A 16,864-nucleotide genomic window follows, 5' to 3' on the forward strand; every position below is an offset into this window, starting at 1 on the left:
AGGTTAGTACTTTTGTGAACCTATTAGAACTTTGTGTTGACGTCGAATAAAGCTCTGGCTCATCTGATATAGAACTAATTTTACAGTTTATAAGACATCCGAAAGAAATCGCAAAAAGTATACAGAAGGTTCAAGTTGCTGAGGCAAGCACGGAACAGAAAATGACAGCGTTTAAAAGTCGCCTGGAAATATTCGAATCAAGTCTGGGAACATTAAAATAGTTTATAAAAATGATGGATAGCTGGGCGGAAGATGCTTCTCACTTGGAAAAGCATGTTTTATTTTTGCAAGGTAAAATAGACGACCTAGAAAACGGAGGCTCTTGAAATAACCTCATTGTTTATGGGCTGGAAGAGCTGCCAGGAGAAGCTAGAGATAACCTGCGTGACAAACTGATTAATGGTGTGTTTAGAGATAGGCTTGGAATTTAAAAAGGAGGGGGAGGATTCAACGTTGCCACAGATTAGGAAGAAATTTTACAGATAAGACCCGTCTTCTGTAAGCTTATTGATTATCCAGGAAAATTATCTGGATTGAAAACTGCCGCAACCTGAAGGGTTTGAAAATATGTGTGACATAGCACATTTCGCTTACGATTCATGGAATTCGCAAGAATCTTTGGGACAGCACTGCTGTAAACAGAGGAACTAAAAAAAAAGTGAAACTGATCTACGATAACGCAGGGGTAAACGGAAAGGTGTATACATGAGATGGTGTCAACTGCTAGGATGATTGAGCACCAGAATGCAGTCAACACTTGTCATCGTGACCCTAGATCGAAGCTTCTCAGAATTCTAAATGTCACCTAGAGGAGCGTAGTAAATAAGGTGCAAAAGCTAGAACATCTAATTTCATTATATTGTCCGAAAATTGTAGATTTAACTGAAACGTGGTTGAATGAAAATATGTTTGGCAGTGGATTTATTCCGCCTTGGTATACCGTTCTTCGTAAAGACAAAGATACAAGAGGAGGGAATGTTGCAGTTCTTTGTGAAAAAGATATTGAATTTTGATAATGGATAAGACTTCTGATGTATAGGCAATTTTTCTTAAAGCAAATTCTCCTAAAAATTTGTATATTTTGGGGCAGTGTTTAAATTTCTAGATTCACCACTCTCAGTCCTAGAAAACACTAAAGATTATTTATCAAAGCATGTACAGTTTAACACAAAAGTTACTTTGCGCGGAGTTTTTAAATTGCCCAATAGTGATTGGCTTCATATCTGGGCTGGTGCTGCACACAACCTAGAACTTCAGGTCATTGCTTTTACTTTTGATTTTTACCAAGTCGTAAATGAGTTCATAGAGTACGGGGTGACTCCAGATAAATTTTAGACCTAGCGTATGCGAATGGCAAAATTGGAAATTTAATTCAATTCAATTCTATGTTTGTTTTGGCGTGCTTACCAACAACTTATAGGCCTTTGTGGTAAAGCACGAATCACAAAATATATGTATTCATCAAGAGTTTACATGCTTCAAATTATACCCGCTTTAAAACTTATAAATATGCTGAACATTAATCCACATGCAAACAGTCTTTAGCAATTTTAGAGAAACCCTGCACAAACGAGGGCTACATTGTACAAATAATATCAATATTGCAAAACTTCGTGTTTAAAACATGCTGAATTCGTGATACCGGTGACAAGTTGGTATGAATATCAGGGTGAAAAAAAACTCTGAGATTGCACTGAGAGGAAAGCGGAAGTGTAAAGAAGCAAGAAGTGCAGGACTCTCTATAGACCCACGAACCAACCTGTGCAAAAAAATAATATCCTGGACAGATCTTGTGTTATGTAGAGTGCACAGTTTTACTTTGGGGAAAAATAAATTATATTCCAAATATTATTTACGACCAAAATATTTGTCATGAACAATTTGCACGAACCGTTCTTATATATATTCAATTTTTTACTCGCTGTACTAGAGATACAGTTCCAAATGACAGATGCAAATCGAAGTTTAGAGAATATATGTGTACTGAAATATCGCAACAGACAATAATGGTGATAAATGGGCTAGTTAGGTGGGCAATTATTTCCAACATGCGCAGACTCTCGCTAGCAATAAAAAAATAATTACAACGATAAAGTTGTTGATGGTACGTCAGGTGATTTTTTCATTATCTAGCATAAAGAAGGTAACAAAAGTGGAGGAGTCTAGTGTGTTAGATTTTACACAAGCGGATCATATTTTCATTTTTGACTTGTTGGATCTTGAGTTTGGTAAATTTCATAACTTTTATTGATCTGTTGGTTGTAATACCAATCACATGGGGCATCTTTTTTTTAAAAAACCTTGTTTAGAACTATATACCACGCTTCGCTCCTAGTGAAACTAAGACGACTAACGTTTAAAATCCTTTAATGTCACGTGACTCTATGCACTTGAAGCGTAAAATAATGAAGCAAGGCAATCGTATCAAATGAAGGGTCTCTCTGCGATCAAGTGCAAAATATTGAGACTGTCGGATAAATTAAGAACTCAAATGTATTCACACAAGTAAAGATATTACAATGTTACACTTAGTCAATTTATCGGAGCTTCTCCGGAAAAGTTTCGGAGACACATTAAGCCGTCTTCTTCTGTCACTTATATGTTTTCTTCTGAAGGACTCATTATCAGTGATAATACCGTAATCGCGAATGATCATTTTAAATTTGTCTTTACAAATGACAATGGAAAAGTGCCAAGCTGGATAATGCGTCAAAGCTTGCTTAGTATTTCAGATCTAGTTTTGAGTGAGTGGGATCGTAAATGTGTTACTGAATCTAAACGAGCTCTATGGGTCCTGGGCGCTTACATAATGCATTTCTAGGTGCTACAGTGACTGGGTATATAGGTTTTTTTTATTTTTCATTTATAAAAAATTGGACTGGAAAGCAGGTAAAAGTGAACCTTTTACATAAATTTTAAAATAAGCATTTCATCGCCAACTATAGACCCATTCCGCTTACTTGAACATCCTGCAAGCTACACGAACATGCATTTCATACCCAAATGTTTCAGTCTCTTGGAGATAATAACATTCTGACCCAAAGGCAACATGGTTTAAGGCGTGGTTATTCTGCAATCACACAGTTAGTAGAAATTACAAATAATTTTACTTAAAGGTGGTCAGATTGACTTTATTTTATTAGATTTTGCGAAAGCCTTTGACAAGGTATCGCATAGCAAGCTAGCAACCAAATTACATAAGATTTTTAAAAAAATGATAAACTAGTATTTTGGATTGTGACGTACTTTTCTAACATACAACAATACTTAGGTTTTAACAAGTCTGTTTCGGATAGGGTGACTTTTGACTTGGGAGCTCCCCAAAGAACAGTTCTGGGGACTCTTTTGCTTTAGTTATTTATTAATGTCATTGTGAACAATATTTTCGTAAAATTGAGGTTCTATGTTGATGATTGTGTAGTTTAATACGAAGTGGAAACTTTTAGTTATCAGTATAATTTAAATAAAGATCTAGGTCTGATCAGTCAGTTGTGTAGCTCTTAGCAGATGTGTATAAATTATGAAAGAGTGTTTTATGTGTGTTACTCTCAAAATGAGTCCCTCCAGTTTAATAGTAACATCGAATACCACAACCTAGAAGAGTTTTCAGAATACAAATGTCTGGGAATTCGGATTACCAACCGCGTCAGCTGGAATAAGCATATTAATTACGGTTCTTAGTATGGTCTTCGTAAGCTCTTCTTAAAACTCTGAAATACTCCACCTCTGAAACGAAATTTCTGGCCTATAAAACTATTATTCGGCCTAGATTAAAATAAGGTAACGTCATCTGGGACCCATTCACAAAGTTAAACTTGGCGAAACTAGACAGAATTCAAAACAAAGCTGGTAGGTTTATTTTTAATACTCATGGGAGGACATCAGTACAGAGTCTTGTCAAAAGAGCTGACCTCCAGTCGGCGACAAAAAGAAATCGGATGTCCATATCAAAATTTTTTATCACATTACTCATGGCCATTTTAAACTTAATATGCATGACTGCATAACTTTTTTTACAAGTGCCTTCTACGAGACAAGAACATAATTTATTCCTGGTTCCATTTATGCCACGTAACTATTGTTTAAAATTTTCGTGTTTTTCTTGCACTGTGGAGGAATGGAACGGGCTTCCTCGAGAGACAGTGGAATTAGGACCTCTTGATTTCCTTGTCGGCCGTTTAGTATAATTTATTTTGTTTTCCTACTGTGTGGTGGAAGATGTGAGTGCCTGTATAATTGACCTTGAGTATTATGTGTCATCATGTTTGTATCCCACCTGCTGTGATCTCCCTGTGAGATTCGCAGTATTTATAATAAAATAAATAAATAAATTACCTTTAAAAGGCCTTGCTGGCTGGCCGTCTTCCCAACACGAAAATGACCAAGGAACTCAAAGTTTGTTCCTGGCAGGCCTTTTTGAACTAAGACCAAGTCGTTCAGGTGAACAGGGGCACGACATTGCCGCTGGAACTGTCATGCAAACCTCCCGTCTGCCACAGGTTTTCCTGGCTGCTGCCCTTGCGGTGGCTCTACCCGCCAGCCCGCCACTCTACGACCACCGTGGAAACGAAACCACCTGGATTCACCCGCCGCCAGTCTGAGTGGCTTCCGATCAGCCACTACCCTGCCCGCACTTCCTTCAGCTGACCCTGGCTCCCAACCACCTTAGGATCTGGCAACCGGGGACGTCATGTGATCCACGTGAAGATTGTCTACAAAAGCCCGCCCGATCCGCCTCCCAGTTGGGGCACGACATTGCCGCTGGAACTGTCATGCAAACTTCCCGTCTGCTACAGGTTAGTTATCTTAGCAACGCTGCTAAGGCTCGTAACGGTTTCTGCTGTTTTATGGTGATGTCGTGCCCCTACGACTTGTCAGTGTACCGTAATAATATTTTGAGATGTTTATTCAATTGCGCATACCACGCAATGATCTCCCATCTTTTGCTTTTAATCTCGGGAGATATTGAGGCAAACCCTGGCCCTAACTCCCCCGTAAACAATACCATTCTGGAAACGCTGACGCGTCTTGAAGCAGGCCAAGCAAATATGCTTGCTGCGATTACATCTTTGCAACGTGATCAGCGAGCGGCCGATGACAGGGCCATACTTCTTAACGATAGGATTACTAACATTGAGCATGACATCATGGCATTGAAGAGTGCGTCACAATCACCTAACAGCCCTCTGAATACCATCCCATTGGAACTTTCTAAATTAAAAGCGAGGTGCGACGACGCCGAGAACCGTCTCCGTCGATCAAACCTACTTTTTTTTGGTATACAGGATTCCCAGAGTGAAACGTGGGCGAAGTCCGAAGAAGTTGTTACTAATTTCTGCTTACATAGATTGGGCATCGAGCTGAACCCTTCCAGCCTTGAAAGGTCCCATCGCTTAGGACGCTTCACTGAAAACAAATCCCGCCCTATAATTGTCAAGTTGCTACGTTTTAAAGATAAGGAATCAATCTTGGCGGCCGGTCACAAACTAAAAAATACTACTTTTGCCGTCCGTGAAGACTTTTCTGAATCAGTTCACCTAGCGCGCGGCAAGTTATACCAGTTTGCATAGCCGCAAAACGTGCCCTTTAAAATCCGCTTTGATAAACTTCACATTCATAACAAGCGTTACATTTACGATCCGGTTAGTGACTGCGTAAAGGAGCTTGAAGCATAACTAAATGGGAATAAAAAAAAAACCGCCTCCCGACAACAAGCAACTGTCGTATCAAATCTAAAAAATCGCAGTCTCATGTTGTTACTTTTACAAATGTTCGTAGTTTCCTGCCTAAGAAAGATGTAATATGCAGTCTTCTCGACGACTGCAACTCCGACATAGCTATATTTACGAAAACTTGGTTAAAACCGGACGTTAAAGACGATGAGCTTTTTTATTCGAACATGAACTTTTGTGTATATCGTTGCGATCGGCCTCGGCAGCGTGGTGGTGGCGTCCTTGTGGCCATAAAAAAAGAAATGCCTTCATTTTACGTTCAACTATCTTGCGATCTCGAGCTATGTTGTGTTTGTCTTTCATCGCAGTTTAGCAAAATGCTTCTTGCAGTGTGCTATACGCCCCCAGGTTTTGACTGTTCTTTTGTTAATAAACTACATACTGCCCTAAACGAAATCACGATACGATTTTCCAAAGGGAATATTTTACTGTTCGGTGATTTCAACTTCCCTGAAATCAACTGGCAGTTACTCACATCTACGTCACGTGATTCCAAGCACTTTCTTGACGTTTGCATGTTGTTCAATCTTAGCCAAATGATCGACAAGCCTACCCGTGATGATAATATCCTTGATTTAGTCCTTGTATCATCGCCCGATCTTTTGCAATCTAATATTTACATGCCTGGTCTTAGCGACCATAGAATAATGAATATATTGATCACACTGCCTGTTCTAGTTAAATCCCCCATGTCTAAAGTCATACGCGATTTTAATAAAGCTGATTACGCAGGTATTAATGCTAAGCTCACCATCTTTTTTGACGTCTTTCTATCTTCTTTTTCGTCGCGGTCCATAGAGGACAATTGGTTGTTATTTAGACAAAAGGTTACTGACCTGATCAACTTACATGTTCCCTTGCTGCGGATTCGTGGAGATGTTGGGCAACCATGGTACAATAAAAAGCTGAAATCAATTGATAACAAAAAGAAGCGCCTTTTTCGAAAAGCGAAGGCTAGTGGTTCTCCTTCTGTGTGGACTAAGTATTTTCAGTGCCTAAAAGAGTACACTGCGTTAATTAAAACTTTCAAAAAGAAGTATTTTTATCAGGACTTGCCCAACATTTTTCGAACCAACCCTACTAAATTTTGGAAAATGATTACACCCAATCCTAGTATGCAGTCCATCGAGCTAGTTGACAAGGACGGTGTCGTTGTGCCCGGCGAACTTGCCCCGTCAGTAATGAATGATTACTTTCCTTCCATCTTCACAACAGAGCCACCAGATAATATTCCCTCCCTCCCTCTACTTCCGTTTTCCCAAATGCCTCCGATCACTGATCTGGAATTTCTAATCTTATAGATAAACTAAACGTATCTTCTGCCCCGGGACCTGATACAATTTGCTCGAAAATACTGAAGAATACGAGAGACATCTCCTGTTTATTTCTTCAGCTCATTTTTAACAGTCATTGTCAGACGGCTGCATTCCAACGGACTGGAAGATTGGCCGCGTCATTCCTGTCTTCAAAAGCGGAGATCGATCCCTTCCTGATAACTATCGTCCCATATCGCTCACAAGCATTGCATCGAAGCTTTTAGAGCATATCATCCTCTCTAACGTTATGAATCATCTAACCTGTAATAACTTTTTTTTTCAAAACCAGCATGGTTTTCGCCAGGGTTATTCCTGCGACACGCAACTTTTTGATTTTTTTCACGAGCTGCACACTAACCTTGACTCGCTCTCTCAAACGATCGCCATCTTCATAGACTTTTCGAAAGCTTTCGATCGGGTTCCTCACCTACGCCTACTCGCAAAACTATCGCGACTCAATATTGATCCCTTAATCGTATCTTGGATTCGCAGCTTTCTCTCATCCAGAGTCCAATATACAGTCGTCAACACTTTAGAATCAAGCCTTACCGATGTTTTGTCTGGGGTCCCACAAGGCAGTGTCCTAGGTCCGCTTCTTTTCTTGATCTTTATTAACGACCTCCCAAATTCTATCACCTCTAGCATACGTTTATTTGCTGATGATTGTGTCATTTATCGCCAAATAAATTGCTCCTCCGATCACCTTCTTCTTCAGAAAGACCTCGATAATATAACCAAATGGTGTGATCAATGGCTAATGTTACTAAACCACTCTAAATGTAAGTTTGTCTGTTTTTCTCGAAAACATTCCCCATCTCTTTTCAAATATTCTCTAGGCTCATCAACAATTGAGTGTGTTCAATCGTACAAATACCTTGGCGTTCATTTTTCTTCCCCTATGTCTTGGACCCTCCACATTGACTCCATACATGCCGAAGCTTCCAGAACGCTTGGTTACATTCGACGTTGTCTGCACTCAGCCCCTCCAGCTTTGCGCCAGCTGGCCTACGAAACTTTTGTGCTTCCGAAGATTGAGTATGCTGCTGCCATTTGGTCCCCACACCAGATTTACCTCACTAACACCATAGAATCAATTCAGAATCGTGCTGCCCGATTCATTCTTTCTAATTATGAACGCACTGCCAGTGTGTCGGCCATGAAGGCTTCCTTATGCCTCCCCACTCTTATTTCTCGCCGAAGAATATCACGCATCTGTCTTTTCCAGAAGATTTTTTATTACCACCCTCTACTCAGGCAGTCTCTACTGTTAGAACCGCATCGTTCATCCCGACGACTTTTTAACTCCCTTAGTGTACGTCGCATCCATGGTTCCACTGTCACCTTTAACAACTCATTTCTTCCCTGTGCCATAATAGAGTGGAACAATCTACCGGACCATGTAGTGCTCATCAGTGACCCCGACCTCTTCAGACATGCTGTATCGTCTATATTTAATATGTAATCAGTGCGATGCTCCTACCTATGGCCAGTGCTCAGCCAGATCTTGTTTCTATATTTTGTTTTTTTGTTTTTATTGTATAAATGTTCTACTTGTGTGCTTCTTTGTATTCCCCCCCCCCCTTATGTATTGCCCCTGGCGGGGCCTTTAAGGGATAATAAATGAAAGATGTTTGCTGTTGCGAGCGTCGAAGTTTTGCTTCATGCTCGCCCAATACTTGAACTCTTCGTCCGCTGTTTTCCTTCGTTCCTTCAGCTCCAACTTCTCATCAATTTCAAACTTTCGGTGCTCTGGCAATTTTGAAGCTTCTCCAAAGAACGCGCATTGTCGACTGCACCTAAGAGCGCTACAGTGGGAATGGTTGTGATGTGACACTGCCGCCTCGAGGCCACATTTCAATACTCTTTTAAAGACTGGATACATCATCATGTACCGTTTAATGTATCGGATGTCTCTGTGCAAAGCCATAGTCTGCCGGATAGTATGGAGATGACCGTTGCAAGGTAATTCCGCGCTGTAGTGCCCGATTCCGGAGGCGTTTCCTTATAAAGGCAGTCCCTTGTCAGAAATAACGGTCCTCTCATTTTCTCAGATAATGCGCTCCAATAGACGTATTATGATATTTGCATCTTCCTTTCTAGGACGGGCGACGAGTAATTGTGTGCACTGGTTTATGCTAACCGAAAATGCCTGAGTTCTTTGGACGCCTGTGTATTTTTTTTTTTTTTTTTAAGGTCAGCCAAGTTAACATCAACAGTCTTGAAGGGTGTTCTGAGTGTTTTGGAAGAACCATTTTGTCAGTCCGCAGACCTTATTCAGCTTTATGTAGTTGGCATTGGCGGCAACATGTCAATTAGTTCTAGGGTTCTTCCTTCATGTGGTTCCATCTGAAATTGTACCAGCTAGTTGTAAGTGCACTCAAAACCACAATGTCCGCGTGAACCTAGATATCGTGATACAGCCTCAGCACTTTAGGAATGAGTGTTTCATGAACAGTCGATTTGCCGTCTTCAAATCAGAGGTGCTTCTGTTGCTTCCCATACTTTATGAAGATAAGCCTCTTTGAATGGGAGGTATAGAGCCAGCCGGACAATGCATCCGTATCAGTCAGAATGTTTCCATTTACATTGACCAAGATATAATGAAGGTTAGCGTTGTTCAAGAAAGCAGTCTCTCTTAGCGTCATTGGGCACAGACTAAAACCCTGTTTTATTAGTTTTTTTTTTATCTCAATCGTCTCCGCTGGTTTCTTCGACGTAGTCCTCTTGGGACAAGTTTGCGGTATTAGAGATGGTCTCCTTTTGTCTTCAATCATTAGGGGGAGTACTCGCCGAAATGGTCTAGTTGACAACGTTCCAAAGCTTCCGGCGCTTGGTTGTTGTCACACGCTGGGCTTTGGTGAAAACGAGCTTTCATAAAAATTTCGACCAGTTCTGTGTGTTCGCGAATTCAGACACTGTTGTTGTATACATCTTAGCAGTTCCTCAAACGTCGTGGGAAGCTGCACCTGGACTTTCTTTTGAAGGTCCTTCGTCAGCCCATGAATTATGAAAGGAGGCAGTGAAGAGTTTGGTAGCTTTGATTCCTGCAAACTGCATAACCATCCTCTTTTCAAAACATGTATGGAAGTGCATGCCTCACTTTGAACTTGTAGGCTATCGCGCTCTCCCACGCTTGTACCACGTTCTAACAAAACGTGGAAAGAAAATTGTCTCGTTATTCCTGCCCTTACTTTTGCTCATGCGAAAGCACGCGAAGCTCGTACCAATTTGGTCATGCCATCGAGAAAGAGACGCAAGCTTTTAACCCTGTCGTCGTCTGCCTTCCAGTTGTTTTGCTAGCATACGTACTCGCAGAAGTTAATCCTGCACTCCGAGCTGGTATAGAAGCTCTGTCGAAGATCTCGGGCTCCATCAGCTTAAAACGTTGCTTGTTTAACGCTTGCATTGTTTAAGTGTCTGAAGCAGTTCGGATTGCTGGATTATGCACGTTTATTGCCAATCAAGCAGCATTGCATGTAGAAGGCCTGCATCATAAAACTCGGGGTTTGCTTGCGTTGGCTGAGTAGATTCCAAAATTAACTTTTGATAATCTGAGAATTTCGCGTTTGTCTTGATCTTGCATTTTTTTTAAACATCCTCCAGGCTTCAGCTTCACTTGCCAAGTAGATATTGAATAAATTCGAGGGCGCTTACCGTTGGCGGTATCGCGACGGCCTCTTAATCCTGCGGCTGACCTTTCATGAAGCGTAGGCCTCCCCTGTCGTCGCTTTCAAATTCGAAGGTCATCCTCATCTTGAGGTAACTTCAACTTACCACTATTCTTTCGACAGCACAATTCTGTAGTGTTCCAAGACCTAAAAACCCAGGAGCCACACTATAAAAGAATGATCGCATTATTTTCGCTTTATTTGAATATCCTCTTCCTTTTTTTCATTCCCGTAGTCTAGTCCTCGTCTTCTTGTCTCCTTAAAGTATCCATAACAATATTCATATCAATATCCATGACCGGCCAGCTCGAAGATGGAGCTGCCTGTCAGATAAAATTTCACGGCTCTGGCAATATAGACCGCGCTGCGGCGATGTTTATAGGTAAAAAACCCATCACAAGAACGGCCAGGCAATCTAAGGCGTACGGGAGCATGGCATTTTTAGGAATTCGGACGTGGCCCCAGCGTTCAGTGTTTCATCTATTTTTGCAGGAGTCACGGTGACGCTGGTTTGGCCACTGAATGAAACTTGCTAGATATATCCAGGATTATATTTGGGAATATTTATTTTAAAATATATAGGCACGGAGGACATCATAAACAAGGCCTTAAATCAGTGAAAGAGTTCGCTTCTGTATAGTAAAATACAAGCAATTAAGTATAAGGGCAGAGATTCCCGCATAACAGAAACAGCTGGAAGTTCAATCACCTGCAGTTTACGCAGGACGTTGTGGGAGATTGTCCGAAAACACGTTTTCGGACAATCTCCCACTGTCCGAAAACATCTCACCAAACATGTCTTTGCCGATTCTGTTAGTACCTTTTGTTGCTCTTAATGCGCGAAAGTTTAAACATAAATCGATGTTTTTCTATGAATGAGTTTTAGAATACAATTTAATTATTCAAATGCCCCTTCTGGCCATTTCCCATAAATATTTTTTCATAACAAGAACAAAAATAATTAGCGAAAAAAAAATGTCAACACACTAGCAAAGTTGAAAAGCTCTGGTATTAAGGCATACGGAGGAAAAAAAAACTCGTGTGACTATTTTAGCCAGATGTGCCGTGTTACCGCTTTTTGTTTTAAAATTGCCTACGTCCGAACTAAATGATAAATATTTTGAGTCAATCCTCCTAATACGTAATTTGTCACTAAATATATCTAGACTTGGAGCTATAACAGTGTTTTGTGGAGAGGCCCGAATTTCCAACTCCGCATAATTCGCGAGAAGCGCTTTTGACTGAGCGTGTTCTTCTAATTTTTTGTCCCGCAAAAACAAAAAGACCTCCAGTGGGCTACGCAGATGAAAAGACAATTGCATGGGCTCCCGCTTCCTCGACTGCTCGTGGCAGGGAAAGTGCACTTAGAACATTTAAACAGTTCTCAACGGCCTCATACTACAACGCCGATCACGTTGATACCACCCACGTCAACCCAGGACTTTCGCTTGGCCAGAGTCGCGCTTTAAAGTAATGACTACGAAGGCGGCCACCGCAGAGCCTACTCCCTCCCAGCTGGCTTGCGCCGTCGCCAAGCCGGTGCTCCCTGCACACAACCAAGCCCCACCTGTCGCCATGCTCCCGGCCCGCAATCACACAGTCCTCCACGCCAGGCACACGGCAATGGAAAGCACGATAGAATTGGACGCTCTCGGCGGACGCACAATGCCACCATCCAGCCCTTGTTGGCAAATTCTGTGAGAGCGCCGCCTTCTCGAACAACAAGCAGCAAGCATACCCCGCTTCCAGCGCCCCGCACTCAGCTGACATCTCATCGAAGCACACCGGCGCCTTGACTCCCTGCTACAGACCACAAAATCACCTACCCACCTTGCACAGGACTCCACGTAGCTGCTTACTTACAACGACCGGTAAGTCACCCAAAGCATACAACACGGAAGTAAGATCCACGACCAAGTGTTTAGCGCCTACGTGAGAATACAACTTCCAGCATCGAAAAATATAATTCTTCCGAGCGCGTCCTACTAAAAACTGTACCACAGCACTTAGTTCAATCACCACGCTGCAACTTGGTAGATCGACCCACAAATTCCTATAATACCTAAAGCCATTTCGAGCGAGGATTGGTGGGGTGATTCATGGAATGGACCAGGGCACCACCACGGAATAGGTATACCATACATTATCGCACCCCACGGACCCCGTACCCTGCCTATATTAATGATCGGTGCCTCGACATCTGCAGTCGTAACTTTCGCCGAAGTGCATGTACCGTTTTACATCAAAGCCTACTGCCTCTCCACATGATGTTACCCTTATCGACAAACTGTGCAATGCTGCTCTCTGTGTGGTGAACTTGAATACAAACAAGACGTTCGTTCTACCCCTGATACGGCTGTATGTGTTCAGTGCAACAAAAGAAGAACCACATTTGACCATGACTGCGCACCCACGTGCCAACTCTGCTACCTGGATCACCCCACGGCCATCACGGACTGCCGCAAGGGACTCCACCCACCTCCTCCACATGTGCGTGTCCGCGAACGAGCATTTCCCAAGCAGCAGACCTTCCATAACCCACCCATCCACCAAGCCCGGTCAACGCCTCAACAACCACTAAATCACAACCTTCAACGCCTCAGCAACTACGAAAGCAGATTATCCAACTCCCAAACAAACACCAGGGGATCTGGCCATCTGCAGTCTCCCCCGCCCCCCCCCCCCTGCCCTTCACCAATTCCCCCCACTGCCCGCACACCCAACCCCATCCACTACCTCGGTTACCGCCCCCCGCATCCACACCCTCGAAGAAGAAAACGCGTTCCTACGCCGCCAACTCGGAGCTACTGAAAAACGCGCCACAACCCTAGACCGACGCAGTGAGCAGCTAAGAACCAAAATGGAACTCTTAACGTCAATACGTGTCTCCCCTGCACCGCAAACATCCCTCCCCCAAATGGCCGCCAACACACATGACTCCTACCCTACCACCTCAGATATAAAACGCCTAGAACGCTTCATACATGACATCAACAATAAGATCAACACCCGTTTTGCAGGCCTAAAATCACGCTTCGACGCCATAAAGAAAACCAAACCCAAAGCCCACAAAAAACCCAAACATCCCACCGCATCCCAAGACCGGGACAAAACGACCCATACCACCATACCCTTCGAGGTCACTTCCAAACCAACTTAAGGACGCATCAGCGCCCCCAACCTCGCTACTCCTACAGCAATGGAACTGTCGATCGTACCGTACAAAACGAGCCTCGCTTTTTTCACTCACACTGCAGCACTCAGCTGACAACTTTGCCCGACAAGAAACGGACTCCGGCAGTACTACAAGGACACACATCATACACCACAAACCCCACATTCATACCGGCCACCCTAGTACAAACAACCCAAGCTGCCCAGCCACATACCCTCCCCACCACAACAGACAACATTTTGATTGAACTGCAGCCCCACAAGAAGACCCATACCAGCCTTTTTACTCTAAATATGGAGAGCCCTCCCACCGCATACTAAGACACGTACGAAAACGTAACACACGGACAAAAACTCGACTTACAAGACATTAACGCTCCACACATAGCCTGGGGCTATCTCACAAATAACCGAAAAGGCACTGAACTAGAAGAACCCTTTAAACAGAATATTCTGCACCTACGCAATACCCCCAATACACCCACTGGCATCGGCAGCAGCGTTTCAAGAAACACCTCCCCAGATATCACGTTCACCTATACCAGGGGTGGCTAAACTGCGGCTCGCGAGCCAATGCGGCTCATCGCGGGTCCAAGTGCGGCTCGCGGCTTTCGGGTGAGCTTGACCCCTTCCTCTCCTGTGTTCCAAAGACGAAAAGAGTCCTAGAATTTAAAAAAAAGTTCTAAATCTCGGCAGCATTGTACTGCCCTATGCACAAACAACGAGACAGCTCCTTGATACATTGATGTGTCCAGTGGCACTGTTTCCTTTATTGTTTTAGAAAAAAGTTTCGAGCCGTATACCCATAACGGCCGTCAGGGGCAGTGGCTGGCTAGAAAACCAGCGGAAGCATTCAGTTTTGCTTAGCGCTTAAAGTATCGTTCTGCTGCTTGGTGGTATTTGTTGTTGTCAACACTAGTTCAATTTGAAATGCGCTGTTCCCTCCATATTGTTTATTTTTAAAAGTTGCATCCCCCCCACCTTTTTTTTTTCTACGGCTCCTTGAACTTTTGTTGTTTTCTCTGCGGCTCTAACCCCGTGTCCCTGTGGACATACCTGACCGATACCATCAAAGACGCCACAAGGGCCTGCCTTGAAGAAACCTGTGGGATTTCCCTCGCTGCTACCCGTCTCGGAGAATGACACAGCACACCGGTTCAACAACACGTAAACATTTAATGACCGCTATCGCCTGCGCCGCGATCCGAACAGCCCCCTCGCATCCGCTGCGACGGCCTTTTATCAGCGGCGGAGCGCCGCTCGCGTGGCCAGTTGCCCTTGGCCCCCTCGTGGTCAAGATGACCACTTATGATTGTCGGAGGGGCAGCCTGGGCCAACCGCTTGGAATCGCCAGGTTGCCCACACATCTCCCCCCTTCGAAAAACGAAAACAGAGGACGTCTTTGATGGTGTTCAGGGGGGCCTTCCTTCTGGGTCAGCAAGGGTCTTCTCAGATGAGCGAGCACGGGTCCGACGTCAGTACTTCCGGACAGTACCGATGCAGCCATGGGGGGTGGTCTGATGATGGGAGCTGCGTCGCCGCTGTCTGGCACGAGGAACTAGAAATGAAAAACAACATGAGGCCATGGCGCGGTAGGAAAAAGTAGCCGCGCACACGAAAGATGCCTGTCCCACTGTGCATGCGGGAGTGCGGACCATTTCTCTTCTCCCCCCAAAAAAAAAAACACCGAAGAGGGCATGAAGATAATACACTTAGAACTCGTGCTACTCCCGGTCGTCTTCACCGCCGTCTCAAGTTGTACCGCGGTAGAGACGGTGTGGAATCTTCCGAGAGGTGGTCCGGATTGTCGTCATCTGGAACCTGCGACACATCTACCTCCTCGGGTTCATAGAAAGCTTTTAGGTCGGCGACATGAATAGACCCGCACACTTCACCAGATTCACAATGCACCAGCTCATAAGACAGGTTGGAGAGCTTGCTACTAACACGGTAGGGGCCATCCCACCTCTTTGCTAAAGAGGCCGTGAAGCCTCTAGCAGCATCACTCAGCGGATGAGTTCGCCTCAGTACCAGATCTCCTACCTTGAACTGCAGATTTCGCCTCCCCTTGTTGTACTGGTTTGCCTGCTGCAGTCTCGAGACGTCGAGGCTTTCTCGAGCTTCACGCAGGTTCTCCGTGAAACGCTTCCGGAGATCTTCTGCGAACTGCGTGGTTGTGCGCTGCATGCTTGCAGGATCTGTGCAAAGGAGGCCGTTTCCCTGGGGAAACACGCCTTTTTTCCAAAGTTAAGTTGGGCCGGAGTAAAACCCGTGGACCGGTTGATTGTTGTGCGGGTAGCGAATGCCATTTCTGCTAATTTCGCGTCCCAGTCTTTGTGTCGCTCTGTGTGCGATACAAGCATCTGCTTCAGGTTACGGTTCACTCTTAGTTCTGCTAGACCACCCTCTAAGGATGCGTCTACCGGGACAGAGACTGCAGGCTTAGCGTCTGGTTTTATGTCACTGGCGGCGTTATCCGCGAGTGCACCGAGCGTCAAAAGGTCGTCCTCACTCACGTTTCTGTCGGCGTCCTCTGTAGACGACATCGTGTTGTAGTGGAGACTTGCGCAGGTCGATGAACGTGGGCTTGCGAAGAAACGCCCCCTCAACTTTGGGCAAACTCAGGAACTCAAAATTGACTATGTAAAACGTAAGAACGAACCCAGTTTCCTGCCATCCTCCCAGACGAGCAGCATATCACGTCTGGGCGCCAGTGTGGGATTTCCCTTGCTGCTACCCGTCTCGGAGAATGACACTGCACACCGGTTCAACAACACGTAAACATTTAATGACCGCTATCGACTGCGCCGCGATCCGAACAGCCCCCTCGCATCCGCTGCGACGGCCTTTTATCAGCGGCGGAGCGCCGCTCGCGTGGCCAGTTGCCCTTGGCCCCCTCGTGGTCAAAATGACCACTTATGATTGTCGGAGGGGCAGCCTGGGCCAACCGCTTGGAATCGCCAGGTTGCCCACA

The sequence above is a fragment of the Ixodes scapularis genome, unplaced genomic scaffold, assembly GCF_016920785.2.
Source record: "Ixodes scapularis isolate PalLabHiFi unplaced genomic scaffold, ASM1692078v2 ptg000323l_1__unscaffolded, whole genome shotgun sequence".
Classification (NCBI taxonomy): domain Eukaryota; kingdom Metazoa; phylum Arthropoda; class Arachnida; order Ixodida; family Ixodidae; genus Ixodes; species Ixodes scapularis.